Source organism: Melozone crissalis, unplaced genomic scaffold (genome assembly GCF_028551555.1).
Source record: "Melozone crissalis strain CALT ecotype California unplaced genomic scaffold, PUWL_Pcris_2 ptg000012l_1, whole genome shotgun sequence".
NCBI classification, from domain to species: Eukaryota; Metazoa; Chordata; class Aves; order Passeriformes; family Passerellidae; genus Melozone; species Melozone crissalis.
Genome location: NW_026535790.1, coordinates 4,050,587 through 4,070,642, shown reverse-complemented (window position 1 = coordinate 4,070,642; position 20,056 = coordinate 4,050,587). Strand labels below are relative to the sequence as shown.

At 38.3% G+C, this 20,056-nt stretch overlaps 1 protein-coding gene across 30 annotated transcripts in view; it reads right to left on the bottom strand.

Annotated features, from left to right (window-relative positions):
• Positions 1–20,056, bottom strand: part of RBFOX1 (RNA binding fox-1 homolog 1) — a 1,176,073-nt gene that overhangs the window by 525,139 nt on the left and 630,878 nt on the right. The window lies entirely within an intron of this gene.

Here is a 20,056-nt window from a genome sequence, read left to right as displayed (position 1 = left end):
TAGCTGAAGTTCATTAAACTTTACTACAGGCATTAATTTAAAGACAGGATTGAAAAAACACACAAAAATAAATACAAACACCCCAAACCTATTTCAATATAGCATAGCCAGCTCTCAGGAGAAAATATGATTTGTTAGTATACATTTTCTTTTTTGTTTCCGTCTTGAGGAAAATACATTCCTTACACGTTTTTATTTTTTTTAATAAATTATGGAAGCTGAAAGAAACATAAAGGTAAGCTAAAGAGGAAAAACTGCTCAAGCTTCTATCTGTTGTTCAGTGCTAGCTAGATAGAGATTTGTGTCTGAATCTCATTGCAATGTGCAAGAACAGCAAAGCCTCTGTTTATGATAAACATGTAAATGTGTGTGCGCACAGACTGGTGCACTTGCGGGTATCTTGGACTATTTCTTCAGGGGTGAAACAAATTATCTCAAACCTAAGGACACCCAACACATGATCCTTTTATTCCTAAAGTATTTTGACACATTGAACCTATGGATTTTTATGCTGAAGACCTGCAGGGATAATTGTTTCCACAAATATTACACTCCAAAAGGCATTTATTGCTTCAGTCACCCTTTTTATAGCAAGTTACTAGTGGAAACTGAGTAAGCCAAACATAATTCAAGTCACTAAACCCTTGTAGATAAGTGTCCTACTAATTTTCTTCTCAAATTTTCTTTTCTAGTGAGGATATTCTTGGAAGCAAATTTTGCTTAACTATTGCAGCTTTAGAGATTTCTATTGGGAAAAGAATAACATATGGCTCACGGACAATTTTTTGGGAAAAGTACTTCCCTAATCTCTCACCAAAGCTGGAACTACTCTAAGAAGATTTCAAATTATTGGTGAGTTACTTGCACATAAATTCAAATGCTGATAGCAAATAGCAGCTTCTATTAAAAATGAAAATGACTGTAAAATAAAGAATTTATGTTTCTTCTACAGCATGTCTATTCATCTTAAATTAAGGACTGGTTTTACTTCAAAGCCAAAGACTTTCTACCTAAGCCTATGAAAGTTCTCAAAAAATTAAATAATTCAACCAAGTAAGATAAAGCAACGTTTCCTGAAAAAAATACTTTAATTCACAGCAAATTATACTAAAGATGGTTTCAAAAGGCATATCAAGTTGTATCACTTCTTAGGAAGCAAAAAAACATCTGTTATTCTAGCCAATCTAATACATGAATCAGCACCTCTAATACTCTTTATATTCCATCACTTTTCATGGGGAGCCAGATTGCAGTTTGGGGAATAAAACACTCAAAAATCTTCTTTCAAGTGTTTCTTACTGGCAGCCAGGCAGTCTCTCCCCACATTTCCCACGTGGAGGAGAAGGAAATTCTCTCTCTGCCTACAGGCTCACTTCCCGAGCCTGTGTGGCTATTTACACCTGCTTCTTCTTGGGAAGGGAATAAAAGCTCAGATTTTTCAAAAGCTCACTTCCTGAGCCTGTTTGGATATTTACACCTGCTTCATTTTGGGGAGGGGAAAAAACCTCAGATTTTCAAAAGCCTTCTCCCTCATGGGAATGAATTCAAACTCCTTTAGCACCAGTGGTTTTCATGTCCTAGCTGTGCCCTAAGTCACCTTTTGGAAAGAGTGAAATGTTCTTTAACATATTTATTGGTTAACCAAAAATGAATCATCTCTTTCCATATCACCAAGGACAAGAGTGGCTCTGTCTCACACACTGACCTAAATTAACTGAAAGCAGAATAAAGCAGCTCCTCTCAGACTGTAGTCATGGCTATTACAGGCTCTCAGCATGATGGATATACCTGAAGACCCAACAGCACTCTGGTTCTGCCTGCTGCCCATGGAACAGTGAATTTTGCTATTTTACCACTCTCCTTTCCCATTAAAAGCAAATTCTAAGAGGCCCAAGTTCACAAGCATTCATTACTCAATTAAAAATGCAGTTTTACCTGGATGAAGCAAAACTCAGCTTCCTCCCAGCTCAGCTTATCTGGTGTGGTTGTCTGGAGCAGCAAAGAGAGGCAGCAGAGCAGCCTCAGCCTCAAAAAGGTGGGGCCAGCCCAGCTGAGGCTGCTCTGCTCAATCAGGAGTTAATGAGATAACGAGATACACCTGGAGCTGGGACAGCACCTGGAACCCAGACCCCAAATGGAAACGAGACCTCAAATTGAACACAGACCGCACCTGGAACCCAGACCTCAAATGGAACACAGGCCTCAAATGGAACTGAGATCAGTCCCAGAAAAAGATTCAGGCTGAATGGCAAATTTCAGCATTTCTGCTCAGTGTTTTATCCCTGAACATTACACAAGCATTTCTTCCCTTAGAGTTTGGCTATGTATCTAAAGATATGGAAAGTGGATTTTTACAAATTAGCCACTGCATCTTTAGCAATGAAAGCCACATCTGCATGGGTTCAGTCTCACTGCACGAACGTGTTATCTTTGAAATTATACAGTCAGATTTAAAAGAAATAGCTGTATGTTTTCAAGGCTAAACACCTGGATTCAGACTTCAGCACAAGGGCAAGCTAAAAACCAGTTAATTTTCTGAAGGAATTAGTGTTGTAATTCTTTAAACCAATGAGGCTACTGACTTAATCAAGTCTATGTTTAAATATAAATATTTGAGTATATGTCTGCATCCTAGATATACTTCTTTTAAAGAAAAAAATGTACACAGAACTTAAGCTTTAAAAATCATCAAAATGAATCATCTGTCAATCTCAGAGCAAGAAGGGGAGAAATGAGAATGTTCCTCTCTGGGAGACATCTGTGCTACTTTCTCTAAGTGCAAAATGACAAAGTGCTGTCACTTCCTATGTGTATTGCAAATTTCCCAGCTCTATGAATTATTTGAGATGGAGAAGCACCATTGCTGAAAAGAATTTGTAAAAGCCTAGAGATCTGAACAATGGATCAGCACTTTCGTTAGTGTTGTAAACACTTTAGTATGTAAAAAATAAAATAAAAAAACTCAGAAAATATGTTCATTTTGAAGAATTAGTTTAGGTATTTTATATAATGATAGAAAGCCTCACAGAATGGAAGTATTCTATTGAAGTTTCATGGGAAAGACACAATTAAATAGAAAACTGTCTATAGAAATAAAAATCCACTTCAGTTTAAAACCAACACAATTCCTTTTTTCTCTAGGTGTCACTGCTTAATAGCCAATTAAATAACATCATTGTAAACATATTAAGAGCTCTATGTTTTATATAAACTGCCTTTATGGTTTATTTTGTTTGGTGGCTGCAAGAGGGATACAGAGCAAGGTTTTCTACAGGATACTGGGAGCAATGCAGGACAAACATAAGTTTAAGGGCTGGGATTTTTCAAGTTTACCACATTGAGGAACAAATTAACCACTTCATCAGCAGTCATATAAAAATGTTACTGAACAAATCTACCACCAGTAGAACAAATCTACCACCTTCATCAGCAGTAATAGAAAGATGTTACTGAACAAATCTACCACCTTCATCAACAGTAGCACTATAAAAATGTTACTGGACAGAGGGAAGTGAAAGCTCTAGAAAGCAAAAGTAGTTCTTGGTCCTGAATGGGACTTTGGATTTAGGATGCAGTAGAAACTTGCAGATACTTTACATATTTTATGTAATTGTACATTTAATTTTGCTCCTGGAATTGCAATCAGGAACAGTGAAATCCCTATCCTGAAGCATCCATTGGTGCTGCTAACACCCCATACCCTGAGCTTTATCACACACTGCAGTTTGCTCTCTCCCTGCCATCCCAACCCTAATTCCTTCCCCTGCTCCCCTGCCATCCCAATACAAGCTGCCAAAAACCTCCCAAATAACCACAAGAGAGCAGAAACTTTATGAAAATGGTCTGAATTTCCAGCATGTTTCCTTTCCTCATGTGAACACAAGGCACAGGGAAAGGCAAAGCGAATTCCTGAGCACACAGTGCCCTCCCAGAGCCCAGGGGAGGAAGGATGAGCCCCTGCAGTTCCAACCAGCCCAGCGTTCCCCCGGCTGGGTTCTTCTGTAATATCAAGGATGAGCAGTAGGTGGAAGCAAATAACCTTGTAAAATCCTGTTCAGCCTCCCGTGAAAGATAAACCGATTGCTGCTCAGGTGTTTTACACGTGTCCTTGGCATCTCAACAAATAATGTCTTTTTCTTCACAATACTGGCTTCCAGTTTCATGAAACAGCCAGTAGCTTAAAGGTGAATTGCATTTTTTGAAGCTTCTTTTATTTTTTTTAATTTTTTTTTTTTAATTTGTATAGCTGAAATGGACTCCTTTTAATGACTAAAGCATTTAAAAAGGTAACATGACCTTACACAAAATAAAAAATATATACATATATATATAATTAAATATATATTAATTATATATATGTATATCTATTTCATAATGTATATATAAATATAACTTTATGTGTATATATAATTATTTATATATGTTTAATATATTAATATATGTATATATAATTATATATATATATACATATATTTTATTTATATATATGTGTATGTATGTACACATATATATAATTAAAAAGTACACTGACAAATTCCAGGTCATTGGTCCTTCTGGATATTTTTATTGACTGCTAAATATCACAAACCCCTGAGTTATTGAGAAAAAATACTTAATGCATTTCTCTATCCATTGGCTATTATGTTTTATTAGTGCTGCTAACAAACAGGCTGCCAGCAGAAGAATTCATTTGAATTTCATATTAGTTCTATTTCATCCATCCCAGAGAACAAATTAACCACACAGTAATACTTATTGAAGAAGAAAATAAATGAAAATGAAACCTTAGAATGTGACATTCAAGTCTTCACTAAGTTTGTCCCCAGCAAGTCAGGCAGAAGCCTCATCAAATTAACAAACCAATTCAAGGATTTGAATGGCTTCAACAATTGCAACGTCAAAGATGTAGGAGAGGAGCTTTATTTTGAAAGAAGTAGCTTCATCTCTATTTACTAACATTTGTGGACCAAGAGGTTTGTGTGTAAAAGCTCAAACCAGGAGAAAATTTGGCCACCTGCGCCTATTTCTGATGGCTCAGGGCAGCCTTGGGGCACTTTGAGTGAAATAGGAAACAACCCATCTGAGCACAAATTTAAAATCAAATTCTCCAGGTTTTAGGATGCTTTATTCTCTTGTTTCTAGATAAAAGTAGACTGTAAGAGGAAGGTTTGTAAGAGTAAGAAACTTAACAGAAAAATTTTATAATAAAAAATGACTACTTACAAAAATACTGCTGTATTTTTAATAGAGATTTGAAAGTACTGGTGAGTGTGTGCCCTCCCACACAGCCACCCACCACCCTGCTGTGCAGTGAGCACCCAGCTCTGATTTCTGCTGCTTTCTGCTGCTTTTTCTGCTTTCTGACTTCTTCTGCTCATTGCTTTCTTCTGCTTTCTCCTTTCTTCTGCTTCCAGCCCATTGCTCATGCTCATTTTCAATGCTATCAAGAGTTAATTTTTATTATTTTCCCCCCCCCCAAGGAAAGCTTTGACTTTTTCCTAATTGAAGACTTGAGGGAACAGGTAGCGCTGCTGCTGCTGCTGGAGCTTTATGGACTGGAGTATATAAAACATTCCCACTCCTCTTTCTTTCCCTTCTCTCACCTTCAGGAGTCACTTGTCCTTTCCCTAACGCTCTCCAAACACTCAGGGATGCACAGACACGTCTGCCCAGCACAGAACCCTCCAGCCTCACACTCCCCTCCTCTCTCCAAACAGATGCTCCATTAGCCCAGCCATGCAAAGGTGCCCGAGGGTAAAACCTCCACCTTCCTCCTCAGATCTCCCAAAGCCACACGTAAAATAGGCAGCGTTTGCAGAAGATTTGCAATCAGCGTTTGCAGATGTAATTCTAAGATTTGAATCAGTCATGTAGCAGTATCAAGCTGTAAATGTTGGCTTTTGAAGCCTTGATCAGGTTAAGACTTAATTTTGGGCTAATAAATGCTTCATTTTCAAAGCTGGCAACAGAAACTGCTATTTGGTAAAGCTGTCGGTTTAGACAGTAAAAAAAATTTGAGATTCCTAAATGCAACATCATCAAGTCAAATCTAAAATTATTTTTCTATATGTCTCTCTACTTTCAAGGCTGAAAATACACAAGAACTTCCAAAACTGTAAATTTTAACAATTTTAAACTGTTAAAACTGGATTTTTAAGCTATATTTTATTTATCTAATAAAATTGCCTTTGTGTCAGGTAGACCAACAGCCAAATAAATAGTCAAGTTTGAAATCACTGAAATCTAGGTGATATAGATATTCCTGATAAATAGATATTCCTGATAAATCCAAGGAGCTGAGAAAGCTGCTGGTGTGATTTCAGCACGGCCACACACTGTGTGAGCTGGCTAAGGTGGCAACTGGCAATATATACCCAGAGTACAGATGTAACTTTTAGGGAAAGAAACCTAATTTAACAGTTTGTTTTCAAATTAACAACAGCACAAGGGCACAGCACAATTCCTGAAGGAATCTATATGTTTTTCAGTCAGGTTTCCTAAATGAAACAAGCACATAAAATTGCTTCATACCTCAGACACCTCAAAACCTTTAGAATATCTTTACTAAATTTCTACATATTTGACAGAGAAATAAACAGAAGCTCAAAGATATTCCTGTATTTTTTGTAAATGAATGCCTGAGGAAAAGACAGAGCATCACTTGCAAAGCCATGCCCTACTCAGCTGATCAAAGACCCCAAGGAGAGGTGAGGATGCTGAGAGGAGCAGGATTCACTCTGTGAAGTGAAGATGCTGAAGTGGCTGCCTGTGTTTACTGAGAGGCAACTGTGTGGGCACAGGGTACAAATCAATAACAAAACTACTTCACTTAGGTCCAATTTTCACAGAATAAGTTCCTTCAAGACTGAAGAGGATTCTTGTTGAACTTTTAAATGGATTTCAGTCATTTTGGGCTATGTAGTGATAAAAAGCATAAATTTTAAATCAAATAGTGATTTTTCGAGCATACAGAGTGACAGGAGAGGAATTGTTTAATGACAGAAGATGTGTGATGACTGTAGAAGTGCCTTGGAAAATTAGGGCTCTGTAAAGATCTGTTTTCTCTTTGATATTACACTACACTTTTGATTATGACAACAAGTCGAGTTTCATGCTTTTATTATGTTTTCACAAAATATGGCTGTTTCTGTGCAGCAGAACAGTTGCATTCCCAAAAAGCTGGCTGTATATTTACTATGCTTTCTTGAGTTGAAAAGTGAAGCAGAATTTCATACTGGCCTCAAGACTTCCCTTAATATAAAACCCACAAACTTTCTCACTTCTGCCTCGCTGAGAGGGAGTGAGTGGGGTTGTGCTGCCTACTGGGGTTAACCCACAGCCATCAGAAACTTAAAATGGTTCAGTTCCTACCTATTCTCAAAAGTCACGAGTAGTCAGGCCACAAATGATCAGCGCTTCAAACACTGGAAATTATTTCAGCCTCCTGGCCCAGTGCTTTGTCATCCCACTAATAAGAATGCAGAAACAAAGGCAGGAGTGAGCACTGCATCCAAAGGACTGCTCCTATCACAGCAAGCTCAAAAGGAGCTCTGATGATGACAGCTATTGCTTCAACATCCAGGGGAAATAAAGAATTGGACTGCAGCCTCGGGCAGCAAGTTGATATAATTGAGCTTTGAGAAGTTTCCTTATCGACCAAGAGTTGGTTTTTTGTTCTTGTTGGCAAGGAGAGAGTGACTGAGATGCTATTTCTTCTTCCATGCCCAGTGTAGGGTAAACAAGCCCAGTTTGCTTTGGAACATCTGCCAAGCTGTGCTGCCATGAACCCTTTGCCTTCCCAAGCATTTCCAGAAGCACACAGCTAAAAAGACACTGGTCCCAGCAGAGCCAGTGTCCCACAGCCATTCCCCTGGCACACAGAGCAGTTCAGCCAGCCCTGCCAAGGAAAACAGCCACATGTCAGAGGCACAGACGTGGTTCTGCTCCCAAATGCTCAGCTCTCAGCATCCCCAGCGCATGCTCTGCTCCCAAGGGCTGAGCTCACATCTTGGTTCCTGCTCAGATGTCTCAGCAGCACATCCATGGAGCTCTGCAGCCAGCAAACACACAGTGCACTGCTCCTCCTGCACCTTTGCCTGCCTGTTCACCCCAGACAGATGCTTTGCCCTCTATAGCAGCACTACAGTGATGAGCAAAGCATCACTGAACACAAACAGCCCTGGCAGCTTCTTGCAAAAGGACAACTCCATCTCAAGAGATGTAGAGATTGTCACAGTCATATTTTCTGAAAAATCCCTTCACCAGGATTTCTCCTCCTGGGACGATGAGAAGCCTCAGAGAAAAAAACCCAATATTATCTCATTTGCTTCTCCCTGTTCTGCTGCTTTGGAATGTGGCTGGAGATTCATTACCAACAGGTGAATGTTTGATTGGTTTCATGTGAATTGTTTTTAATTAATGACCAATCACCATCAGCTGTGTCGGACTCTGAGGAGTCAGTCACGAATTTTTCCATGATCACTCTTTTTAAGCCTCCTGTCTGTAGCCTTTCTCTATTCTTTAGTATAGTTTTAGTGTAGCACAATATGATATGATATGATATGATATATAATATAACATAATATAACATAAACCTTCTAAGAACATGGAGTCAGACTCATCTCTCACCTCATCCTTGGGACTCCTGCAATGCCACATAAAGATAGTCAAGAGATGTAGAAAAAAACCAAACCAAACCAACCTCCCCCCATCAAACAAACCATTAAATCACATGGCCCCTTCATGCCCCTAAACCCCTTCCTTCAATTGTGCACATAGATTTTGTGGTTTTCTGTATAGATGCATGTGCACTGAGGAATTAGCCTTATTTTTACATAAGGAATATTGATTCCTTAGTTGCAAATACTTTTACTAAGTAGTAAATACTTTTAAATGTCTAATAATGCAATGCAGTATTTTTAATTGGAGCACAGCTAATAAATATCTCTGTGTAGTACTGTGCAGTATGTGAGGACATTTCAGTATATAACTGAAATGGAACAGTTCCTGCATTTTCTTTACAACTGCTTTCACTGTATATTCAGACTGACAAATGTTTTTCCCACATAATCTGTATGAAAGATGAATGCAAAAATGAGCTATAGCATTTGGGAGAGAGAGGTGCCAGGTAATCTTAAAGCACCATAACAAGAAGTTAATAAACAGATTTGGATCAATCAAAAAAAATTTAACAAAACCAGTTTCCTCCTCCTTTTCTTAAACCAGTAGAGAAATGAAAGGAAAAAAGTAGCCATCAAAATGCATTTTAAAAGTTTTTTATCTTTATTTAGTCTCATTATCTGCAGTTTGTCATTCACCAGACATCTTAAATCATCTATTCCCAGCAGAAAAATCCAGTAGGAATAAAGCACCAAGCATCACAGTGTTGACTTCATCTCATCCTCAATCCTGTAACCTTCAACATTTTGACACTTGATAAAATGGGAATGTTCCAGTTTAATTAATGAAGTAGGCAACCTGTTGACCCAGGAGAAAGATTGCCATACTTATTTCAAAATTCCACTTAAAAGATTATCTCACCAAATCTGATGACATTGCTTCAAAAAAAAATCTGTACAAAATGAAGAATTTCATATTAAGAAATGCCAATTTAGCATGGCCAAAAGAATCTGAGGGATAAATTTACACCAGAGATGTGATCACCCCCACCTGCTACCCCCACAATACATTTTCTCTCTATTCTTTCTATATTACAGGCTAAAATACACAAGTGTGTGCTTTTGATAAAGTTTTTCTTCCAGTTCAATCAAGTTACCCAAGCATGAATACGGGATAGTATCTAAGCTGCAAAATTTAAAACAAAGTAAAATGGTGACAGGAGATCAATTTCAAAGCTAAAAAACTGATTACATAAAGGCCATTTTTGATGGAGCACAAATGGCACTGTTCCTGAACTCAGAACATTGCTTTGGTGAATTATTTTCACCCCTTGGTAAGTATAACTGCACACATTTCCCTTAAACTAGAAAGTTGTTAGAGTCACATTAGAGCAGAAAAATGTATTTCTCCCTCTTTCTCTATAAACCAGGTTAACACACTTTTTATTTGATCTGGTAAATTTTCTAAATTACTTTTTGGCAAGACCAATTCAGAATTTATGATCCTAATATAATGATACTTTTTCCTTAAAGACTGAACACAAATCCTAAACCTTAGAGGAGGAAAATAAAAAAAAATCCACAACTTCTTCATGAAACCTGAATTTTAGCAACTTCTGCTCTTAATCCCACTACAATTTACCCCAAGATGGGCCTAGAGAGCACAGGCTGACAGGTGATATATGCTTCCTATTTTGCTGTGCATATAACCATTAACAATAACTGCAATAGAGCACATGAATGATAACGATCAGACACTCACTGAACTGGAAAATCCAATATTCTTTGCCAAGGAGAAGGGGGGTAGGAGTGGATCTATTAAAATAATTGTGCCTCAACTAATATGTAGTACCTCAGCTCAGTAAACAATGTGCCTGTAAAGCGGTTTCTTATTCCTTATCAGTTGTGAGGATTTTATTGGGGTGATGTTGGTAGCAGTAGCAGCAATATTAATAACAATAATAAAATAATAATTTATTAGAATGAGTGAGAAGAATTGCTGTTATAATGTACACTAAAACTTTTTTTTTCATCTAGAACACTATGCTCTGCAAAAAAGTAAGAACAAACAAACAAAAAAACCCAAAACCCCCTGATTTTTTCTTATATGGATTCCTACAATTTAACCAGCCTCAGATTTCATTTATACAAGTGCATCAAATGACAAACTCTGCAAACAGCTACGCTCCTAAACTTTTCATTTCTTCTTGCTGTTGAGGCAAATTCCAGGAGTGTCCTTATCAGTAAAACTGAAATGATAACAAGAGCTCCATCTCTCATGGTGCCACCTCTGTATTCCAAGAGGAAATGGAGATTCCATGGCCGTGCTGGGTTATTTTATCACAGGGTCACTGCCAGCTGCTGAATTCAGTGCTGCCCCAAAACTCAAGGAATTCATGTGAAAGTGTGTCATACATGTGATTAAGGTCCAGATTCCTTGCTACAGTAAGGCCAAATGTCTAAATTTTCTCCCCAAAAGCAAAGAACAGTAATTTTCGAAACATATTTTAACTCACTGTTTTATAAGAGAGTGATTTCTTAATAAATTCATTCAGAACAGCACTAAGGCACTCAGGGAGGGCCATGCATCCACCAAGTGAAAACACAACTGATATATCCTCTGAAAGACAACCATTATATTCACTCTTCTGAAGCAAAAAGAAAAATACTCTTATGTTTTATCCTAGCTGAACAGAAACTAAAGTATTACAATAATATCTTCCACTAAAACAGAGCTGCTGTTCTGTAAAACATGTACCCTTAAACACAAACATAATTAACTGCTCTTCAGCACTCACTGAAGCCTGAAAGGATCCTAAAATCCCTTTAAGTGGATAGGACGAAGCATATTTTCATCAAAATGGAAAATATTAAATTAATTTATAAGGTAATTTGTTAGAAATTCTGATTTTTAGAAGGATTACAGGTGCATTAGTACAAAATTAGGAAAAGAGGCTTTTTTTAGTCACTGTTTTTAAAAGTATTCCTTCCCATTTTGTGTTTCAACATATGACAGTTGTGTATATAAAAGATGTCCTTAAAACATCTGAGTCACACAAGCTCCCTTTTCTCCAATCCATTATCTCATAAAAGAAATGCCATAAATGCAAAAGCAAAAATAGCATCAGCAAGTCGTTGGGGTGAGCAATGTTCACTGAAGGAATCCTGATAAAGACGGATATTTCCCTTTGGAATCCCTGCAATGATGTGGAGCTGGAGTCATAACTGGTAAAAACTGCCTCAAAACTGATCAATAATAAAGAACTTTGAAGGAAATTAATCTGAGACCTGCTACCAGTTTTGTTTCCTTGTTTTAAATTCCCACCAAATAGAAAGTATTACTACTTAATTTTTCACTGCTTAAACTGATTAACCATGCAATTTCATCATCCCTTGTAACAGGTTCAAAAGAACATCTAAAACTGTGGATAACTTTACAACAAAAACATTGAATATCATCCTTTTACACTGGAATCACTTTTACTGAGCCTCATGTTATTAATGATATTAATGATATAGTCAGAGAAATATATTCCATATAATTATGTGACAATAATCAAAGGATAATATTGAGTAATCCCATCAGATAGGCACCAATAACACTTTTTTTTTTTTGCTCATCAGGCTGAAAAAATCCATTTCTTAACGGGGTACAATGATATCCAGTAAAGGCAAATGAAGCTGATGTTCAGCAGATCTAAAGAAGCTTCAGAAGAGCAGACCCAGGACAGGGTTTGGCACCAGATGCGCACTGAGATTCTGCAGCAGAGCTGCTCCACCAAATATTGCCTCTGCTGGCCTCTCCATGGTGCAAACATTTCATGTGTAATTAATGGATAAAGGTCCAAAAAACCCTTTCAGCCCATATCAGAGTTATCCCAGGCTCTGGAGGACCAGGCAGCAGAGGAAGGACAGGGATCTCTCCTGTCCTCGGAGCTCCTGCAGTGCTGAGGGAACAAAACAACAGCAGGAGAGCAGAACTGCAGAATTATCTCCCCAAATAACAGTGCATGTCCTCTGAAGGCTCCAGCTAACTGCACTTTACATAATTCCCATCTGGCACCCTCAAAAGCAGAAATAACAGAATTCTCAGATGCCATTCACGGCAAATTCTTTATCAGCCACTCTCTGCTGCTTGTCAGGAATTTCAAAGTGCAAGGGGAACTCCAGCAGCTTCTGATCAGCAGGTTGATTTCTTCATATGTGAAACTAGTTAAGATCATGAATCATATTTTAGAGTCTAAATTTGACTAGGAAATTATGGGTAATTCATCCTCAAGTCTGTAAAGGTGGAAGAACTTACTTTGGCATTTAGAATATGCAAACCAAATATTTAAACAATACGGGGTAGAAGGAGACAACTAGAGCACTAAGAGTGATAATGGCTGTCTGTATTTCAACAGAGGCAGCAATTCTGATATCCTGAATATGGAGCACTCAGGGTTTGTGGCTGTGGGCCAAAAGAACAGCACTGAATGGAGACAGAGGAGGTTTCTGTAGCCCAACACCATTCCCAGTCTAACTTCTGATTGCTCCAAGTTCATCAAATACATTCCACAGAATCGAACTTGCAGAAATATCAACCAAAAATCTGAGTCAGGATTTCTGGCAGCTGAAAAAAAGACACAGAAAAACTGCATTTGTGTTTGGGAAACCCCCAAACAATCAAAAGGCAGCAGAGTAAAAGCTCAGAGAGACACTGAACAACCTTAACCCTGAAACTGCCACAGGGCTTCAGGGTGAGGTTTCCATGCCCACCTCCCCACAGGAATTTAATCCACCCACCACCATTTTACCCAGGGTCTCTACAAAGCAGCAGCTCCTGTTCTAACCACCTTGTTTCTTTGCACATGATTTTCTGAGCAAAAAAATGACTATAAGGTTTTTCAACAAGATGAAATAACAATTCTTCATTCCAAAAATAATCATCACAATGGCTACTGAAGTCATCTCCCTTTGCCACAGCGCCCAGAAAATGCTGCCCCTTTTTGAATGTTTCAAACCTTTATAAAATATAAGAACCTCTGTATATTTAACTTTCTTTTACTCTCATTTCTGATTTAGATGCCTGAAAAAAGAGATTGCAATCCATATTTGTAGGCATTGAACATTACAATGATGACAAATGACTTAATTTGTGTGTTAGTAAATCACTGAGTTCAGTTTTTGTAGGTTCTTTTATTTTACCCACAAGTCAGTTGCAGGCTTATTAATGACCGTAGAAAACACACTGAATAAAAAGCCATGGATATGACATAAATATAAATGTTTCAAGGAAAAACAAACTTGGAAAATTACCATCTACAACATTAAAAAGGAGTATTTTTTAGCCTACTTTAGAATAGGTAATATGTTTACATCCTCCACTGAAATTTTGGCAACCATGATACAGATGATAACTTAGTTAACTGCTGTTATATTTTTACAAATACACACATCAAAAGAGAAATTATTTTTTTGAAACTAGGAAAAATATTTCCATCTCCACATCCAGCAATACCAGATAGGTTCAAGCCTAGAGAGAGCAAGCAAACTTGAATAAAAATTGTTCAGAAAATGGCATTTTGGCAGATTGAGAAAATTGGCAATTGAAAATGGCAAGGTACTGGTGATAACAGCCAAACCCCAAGCTGAGATGCAGAACTGGGTGTGCTCATCCACAAGGAGAGAGGTCCCTGTGTGCACACAGGCCTTGATCTGGGCTCAAGGCAGGAAAACAAATATATGTACAGCCAATATTAGAGTCATAACAGTGGAGTTTCAAAGCTGTTTTTTAGTGCAATAGAGAAAAAGGAGGGGAAAGCAAGATAGCCTGGTTTATGTTTGGACAGGGAAATTGTCAGTTGAGAGAAGGAGATAAGAGACAGCCCTGTAGAGAATTGTATAAACTGGGATCCCTACAAGCTTAAGATAGGCTGGGGGAGATGGGAAAACAGGTCTGCTGGCTGAGAGTGATAACCTAAAACCAGAGCTGCTCCATATTCTTCAAAAGAAGCACTTTAATAAGAAAGAAATCCCAGCAATGCTATTCCTTTCATCTCCCCCTGCTGTCATGGTGCACTAACCATGGAACAAGAGTCCCTCCAAGGCCATGCTCCAAAGGCTCACATTGCAAATATCACCCTGAACAACCACAGAGACAAACAAAAGGAGGGAAATTAACTCAGAAAATTAATAATAATAATAGTAACAATAATGAAGGTCCCTTTCTTTGGTTAGTGAAGCTTCTCCACAGTCCTGGCTTACACTGTGAGCTCTTCTTTAACCCTGCCTGGTCACTTTAGAAGCAGAGTTAACAGCAGACCTGCATTTCCTGGGGGAGAACAAAATGAGCACAAACCTCAGCGGCACACACTCCCAGGTGTGCAGCTTCCAGCTGGAGCAAAACAAAACCTCAGATGTTTAAATATGTGAGCATCTGTGAGGCTCCAGGAATCCTGGAGGTCCCTCAGCTACCAAAGCTGCACCCAGAGGTCTGGTTGCTCATTAACACAGCTTTGGGCAACTGATGGCACAGCAAGCAAATAGATTTGACCAACTCTCGTGAGAAATTCTACTGGAATTCCCACATATTGTAAAGATTTCAGTATAAGTGATGGGGAGGAAAGCTTACAATCAGACAGACTGGCTCTAAGGAGGTGACAGAAGGTGACAAGGACATCTCTAACTCCCAGGGTGAGAGGCACACAGATCTCCAGCAGCACAGAAGCCCAAGAACACCTCTCTGGTGCTACAGAACAGGTAGAACAGAACACTGGAAGGAATTCAGTGCAACTGGGAACTCTCCAGCTATTCCAGAGTGTGACAGTGCTCACAGGGGTCTTGGATGAGGGAAGAGATGAGGATCTGACTCCATGTTCTAGAAGGCTGATTTATTATTTTATTATATATATTACATTAAAACTATACTAAAAGAATAGAAGAAAAGGTTTCCTCAGAAGGCTGGCTAAGAATAGAAAGGAAAGAATGATAACAAAGACAGCTGCCTCAGACTCTCTGTCTGAGCCAGCTGACTGTGATTGGCCATTAATTAGAAACAACCACATGAGACCAATCACAGATGCACCTGTTGCATCCCACAGCAGCAGATAATCATTGTTTACATTTTGTTCCTGAGGCCTCTCAGCTTCTCAGGAGAAAAAATCCTAAGGAAAGGATTTTCATGAAAAGATGTCTGTGACACCAGAGCTCTCTCAGAAATGCTCCTGAGCACTGCAGACATGCACAAAATCCTGATCTCCATCAGCTCTGGTGCTCTGCTCTGCCTGCAAGGGGCAAAGCTCCCCCTCCAGCAGCTTCTCTGGGGGCAGTGGTTTTGCTAAAACACATTCCCCAGGTGAGAAGGACTCCCCAGTCAGCAAAAGGTGAGAACAACCCAGTCCCTGACACAGCCCAGCACTCGGTGCTGGCTGCAGCTGGGCTTGCTCCAAGCCAGAGGCACTTGGGGTAAATCTTCCAGAGGACAAACAAGGCAGCCAGAAACTATCTTACAGCAGCTTTGTGGCCACAATCACCCTCTACATGTGGAAAATAGTCAAACAGCAGAGAACTAAATTAGCTGTAATTTGAAATATGATGTGAATAATACCTCTAAGGTCTTTTATTTCAACGAGAAACATTTCAGAAAATTTTAGTGGGTACATTTTCAACAAACCTCAGGGTGGTGCATTAAAAATGGACAGTGAAAGCTAAAAATTCAGTGCACACTGAACACCAACCACAGAGTTTGAATTTGGAATATATGGCCAGAGCAATTCAGAGCAAAGGTATGCTTCCAGCAAACAGCCCTGTTTCCTAAGTCACTGTTGTTTTTTTTTAATTGTGCATTAATATTTTGCAGCAAAACCAACAGCTGCTTCTGATTACTCTCATGAGAAGCAGTTTCCTAAAATTAATTCTACTTAAACCCAAAAGGCATAACTGTTCCATTAATATAACTTGTGCTAAAGCCATTAATATTTCAAGTGCGAGCACAGAATTGAGAGATAAGAACACAGAACTGAGCTGGAAATGGAATAGTGTCACACACTCTAAAAAATAATAATGTTGGATTTGTAGAGCAATGAAAACACAGAAGAAACACTATGAAAAAGCGGATGTTTATCTGCTCTTGTGTTTATAACTCCTGTGACTCACCAGAGCCCCAAACAAGCAGGGAGAAGTGCTCATTGTGCCTGGCTGAGCTCTCCCTCTGCTCTGCCATAAATGAGCTGGGGCTGCCACCAGGGCACCTTGCTGCAGCTGCTCCTGGAAATTCAGAGCAGCAGGTTGATCTCAGGAATATTTTCCAGCTATAGATACAACTGTGTGAAGAAAAACTGTCTTGAAAGGTATTTGGATATTTAGAGACATGAGAAGAAGTTGTCCCTGGCAGTGAGGCTGGGTGGAGCACATGATGAGAAAAAAGAAAAGCATTTCTCTCACTATCTGAGGAACAAATAGGATTTGAAACACAACTGAGAATTTTTAGAGAATTTAAAAGAAATCATTCACTTGATATTAAAGCTCAGGTAAAGAATATTTCAATTCTAAAAGACATTGCACCAGTGAAAATGAATTAAACCCACATGTATTCATCAAGTATATACATCAGTTTTGAAGTCATTGCTCAACTTTAACAGCTTAAATAATTTGAGAAACTTGTTTATTACCACATACAGCATAATTAATATGTGGCCTTATTTAAACAGCAAAGGGAAAGTCACATTTCATGAATTATTTTGTAATTTAAATAATAAATAAATTCTGCACATAAAAGTACAGTGCCATTGAACTTTTTATTATACAAAGCAACCTGGCAAATATAAAGAAGTCATGAGCTCTAAGAAAATCATATGTTAAAAAAAGGAATCCAACTGCTTGTTACAACTCTAGTTAAGTTTTTTACATTAAATTAACCCCCAAACTCAGTTAAGTTTTTATATGCTTTAACAACTTTTCACTGGAATAAAGCAGTAAGAAATATTGCTAGAGCCTTTGTCTAGAAAAGAACATAAAAAGTAGGAATTCAAAACAAGTCTAAACCAAGAAAATAACTGAATACAAATTCAGTTTGCTGATACAATTGTGTATATTCTGAGCCCTAGTTAGTATGATAAGACAACATTAACATTTTTCACTGTCCCAAATTATTGAAAGACTGAGTCTAATTTTTTCTTCTTCATGTCTCATTAAAGTTCATGTCTCATAAAATGTTCTCAGTCTTTTAGTAGCTTAATAAAATATTTAGGTATCTTCTCGTTAGCAAGAAGATGAGTATAAAAAGGTACCTGCCAGAATGCTAATCTGGAGATACCCCAGCCAAATACTTATTTTTCCTTGCACAGAACAATAATCTTCTTTCTGGGCTAACAAAACTGCAACTGCAAAAGCAAGGCAAAAAGGTCAGAGTCTATTCCAAAACTATCACTCCCACCAAAAGTCATCCTTTTCCCTTGGAATAAGGCAAAGGATTCCCTATTTCTTGGAATATCAAATCTAAAAGTATGTGACTGCTCAGACCAAAAGCAGATTAAGCTAAAGGCAAAATTTACTCTTATTTGAAAATGAAAAATATTAGGTACATGCTCAACTAAGACAATGATTATTGTATTTTAGTGTATTTTACTCTAAATTTAGAGCACATGTACATTCAAAAAGCTCTAGGATTTTGCTTTAGGAACTACCCCAATCTTCAAAACATAATGCAAAAGCAACATTAATTATACAAAACCATCATCTACTACAGTTTGTTTTTTATTTTGCTATGAAACCTTTCAGAAAGGAGCTCCCACTTCTTAAACATAACAGAACTGCATCAGGAGAAAAAGTATTGATCATTTAAAACCAACAAGGAGAATTTTCTAGTGATTGTTTTTTGTGCTGATGCACTCTAACTATTGCATATATTGTAAGAACTATTCTAGAAACTCAGATGAGTATCAGATGTTTCATGGAAGGTTTGATGAGGACTTTTCCAGTGGCTTTTGGCGGCTGGCACCAGAGTCACTTTGACAACACCTCACTGGGAGCTCTCACTGGACTCCTGCCAGCTGAGGCATCCCAGAGCCCAAAATCTGCTCTGATCAAAGCTGAAAGGACAACCCAGCCCTGGAAGGAGGAGAGGGAGACACTTCCATCAGAACAATGAACTGCAAATGGAAAACAGAAAACTTTTCTGGGACTCTAAAGGAATATATTCAAATCCTTAATGTACCTGATTCATGCACTGTATGAGTCAGTCTGTGAACTCATGCACTTCAATCTCTTGCATCCAAAATCAAGGCTAGATTTCTCTGGTGATAGTAATTTTTTGTTCATTTGGGTTTATAAAAAAAATATTTTAAGAGGTTTGCTTGAACTGATACGATAAAAATATGTAGGTTTTACATGAATGAGAAGATTACTCATAGTCATGTTTAATTCAGTAGCTTAATGTAAATATTAAGGAAAAATAGTCTAAAGCAAAAAAGGGAATTAATTCAATTGTAATAACACTCCTCTTTTGTACAAGAGATTAGTCACAAAGGCAGTCAAAGTCAGAGGGACGCAAATGCAAATGGATCATTTACAGCTGAACACTGGATTTTGCTCATTTGCAGAGCACTCCTGTTTACATTTCTAATCCAAGAAAAAGAAATAAATTATTTACAAATTGCCAGAAGCCCTGCAAAATAATCTGTGTTGGCAGTGGGGCCAAGATGATGAGCAAGGCTGAGTTCCAGCAGCAGCTCAAGCCCCTATCAGACCTGCCAGAGGGATGGGATGTCCTGCAGGACCAGGGAAACAGAGATGGAAATAAAGGCAAAGAACCCCCCAACTCCACAAACGTCCTGAAACAATTCCCAGGTCACTCTGGGGAACTCAAGGAATGATCAGCCCTAATCCCAGTCCATCCCCAGCAGAGTGTGATTCATGTTCAGCCAACCCTATTCCCATCCACCCTGTCCAGCAACAATCCTGCCACTAATCCCATCAAGGGGATTCTTCTTTGGGTTTTGTTTGGGGTTTTTTTTAAATTCCATCTCTCACCGACTCAGATAGCAGAATCAAATACTGAATAATACATTCAATGAGTTTCTTAATTAGCTGGGTGAAGGTGAAACAGAAACAGCTGAGTCAAATAATGAGATGTCAAGAGCAGCAGCTCAGACCAAGGAGGGATTTGGAAGAATTCTTCCTGCCAGAAAAGGAAGCACAGTACTTTTCCAACACGGAATGCTGAGGGATGTCCTCGTACCATTCCAGTCCCTCCAAAAATTCCAGCTGGGGGGAAAATACCAAAGTGAACTGACAAATGCAAGGAGAGCAGAAATCACTCACATTACAGCAAGCATCATTAAATGAGTCATAGGCAATTAACAAGATTGAAACAAAGCAAATAAAAACAAACAACAAACCCAAATCAACAACAAAACAAACAAACCCCCAAAAAAACTACCCTAAAGCATTTTCTAGAA